We start from the raw sequence: 2,271 nt of genomic DNA, 5'->3' as shown, positions 1-2,271 counted from the left end.
AGGGTTTCTCTGTGTAGCCCTGACTGTCTTGGAACTCACTCTGTAGATCAGGCTGGCCTTGCACTCAGAAATCTGCCTGTCTCTGCCTCCCAAGTGCTGGGATCAAAACAAAGGCGTACGCCACCAAGACCGGCTTTTTTTTTTTTTTAAATTATATATTTCTTTACAAATAGAGTATAAACTACTATTATTAAGACACTATCAAGATGAGTTCAAAATTGGGCTGCATTTGAAGGCATCTTTTAACCACACTTTAAGGCCTCTCTTTTAATCATAAAAGGCTTTAAGACTGTTCTTGTTTGAATTAGTTTTGTTTATGTTTTCTTATTGTTGATAACTGGCACTGTCACCTGTGTGACAGGCTTTTTTCCTGTGGTTCCCACCAAGGTCTCATATCTTCTTGCCATGTCTTCCTCTGACACATCAGGTTTTACTCTTCATCTTCTTGTGTTTTCATCTTAGTCACTGTTCTATTGCTGTGAAGAGGCACTGTGATCAAGGCAACTCTGATGCAGGAAAGCATTGACCTGGGGTCTTTGTTACAGTTTCAGAGGCTTAGTCCACTATCATCATGACACAGAGCATTATGGTATGTGTGTGGCTGGAACAGAGGCTGAGATTCTGATCCATAGGCCAAGAGAGAGTAGAACTGGACCTGGTTTGGGCTTTTGAAATCTCAAAACCCGACTCCCAATGACACACTTCTTCTACTTTAACAAGACCACACCCACTTCCACAAGGCCCTACCTCCTGATCCTTTCAATCCTTTCAAATAATGCCACCCACATGACGAGGCATTCGAATATGCAAGCCTATGGGGTCCACTTTTATTCAGATCACCACAACTTCCTTCATCTGAAGCACTCTTTTCTCAGTTTCAGGATTACATTATCTGAGTGGTATCTGTGGTCCTTCGTTCCTGTGTCAAGCTGGGATCACTGGGAGGAGAGACCCTCAGTTGAGGGAGTGCAAGTCTCTAAAGCATTTCTTGATTGATGACTGATGAGGGACGGCTGAGCTCAGTGTGGGCAATATCATCGCAACAGCCCTGGGTACCATAGGGCTGGAGAGATGGCTCAGCCCTTAAGAACACTGACTGCTCTCTCAGAGTTCTGGAGTGCAGTTCCCAGCAACCACGTGGTGGCTCACAGCCATCTGTAATGGAATCTGATGCCCTCTTCTGGTGTGTCTGAAGATAGCTACAGTGTACTCCTATACATAAAACAAATCAAACCTTTGAGAGAGAGAGAGAGAGAGAGAGAGAGAGAGAGAGAGAGAGAGAGAGAGAGAGAGAGGGGGGGGGGGGGGAGTAAGAGGAGAAGGGAGGGGGAAGGAGAGGGAGAGGGGGGAGGGGGAGGGGGAGGAGAAGGCTGATGGCTGATGGATTCATGGGGAGCAAGCCAAGAAGCTGTACTTCTTCATGGCCTCTCCATCACTTCCTGCCTTGAGATCTTCTTGCCCCGACTCCCCTTCATGATGAACTGTGAGCTGTGAGGCAGAATAGACCCTTTCTTCTCCAGCTGGTGAATCAGTGTGTGCATCTGGACAAAGGGGAGGAAGCACTGCCTCTGTGGACCGCCGCTTCTGTGGACCGCCGCTTCTGTGGACCGCCGCTTCTGTGGACCGCCGCTTCTGTGGACCCTGACTCTTTACAGTACTGTGAAGTTGGAAGGAGCCAGTTTTCTCCCCAGCTGTCTCCACATTGCTCGGAAGAAGCGGGTCAAAGGGCAAAGTGTGCGAATTGTTTCTCTCCTTCTGCCACGTGGATCCCAGGGAGCAAATTCTAGTTGTCAAGTTTCGTGGCAAGTGCCTTCCCTCCCTGCTGGGCCATTTTGCTGACCTGGAAGAAGCATTTCTGCTCATTAGAAAGCCAGCAATGCCTATTAGAATTGTTTAAGCTAGACAAGACTTTTTGCTTTCCTGCCAACTAGTGGATGAGGCCAGATTTACTCTAGATTCAATGAGGAAGCTGTAATTTCTTGTTTTGAAAAATTTTAAGTTGATACATATGTTCATTGTACAGAATGATGAATTTCATTATGACATTTTAATACATGTATATATAATGCATTTGGGTCATTACCCTCTTGTCCCCTCCCTCCTGCTGATGGTCTCTTTCTCATAGATAAACATGTACATGGGATGCACTTGCGTCGCATTCATGCTCATTACCCTCTTGTCCTCCATCACTGATCTCTTTTCTCATTACAGATAGTTCTCCTATTCCCACAGTGTGTGTGTGTGTGTGTGTGTGTGTGTGTGTGTGTGTGT

The sequence above is a fragment of the Mus pahari genome, chromosome 16 (genome assembly GCF_900095145.1).
Source record: "Mus pahari chromosome 16, PAHARI_EIJ_v1.1, whole genome shotgun sequence".
In the NCBI taxonomy this organism is placed as follows: domain Eukaryota; kingdom Metazoa; phylum Chordata; class Mammalia; order Rodentia; family Muridae; genus Mus; species Mus pahari.
Note: the sequence above shows the minus strand (reverse complement) of the source record.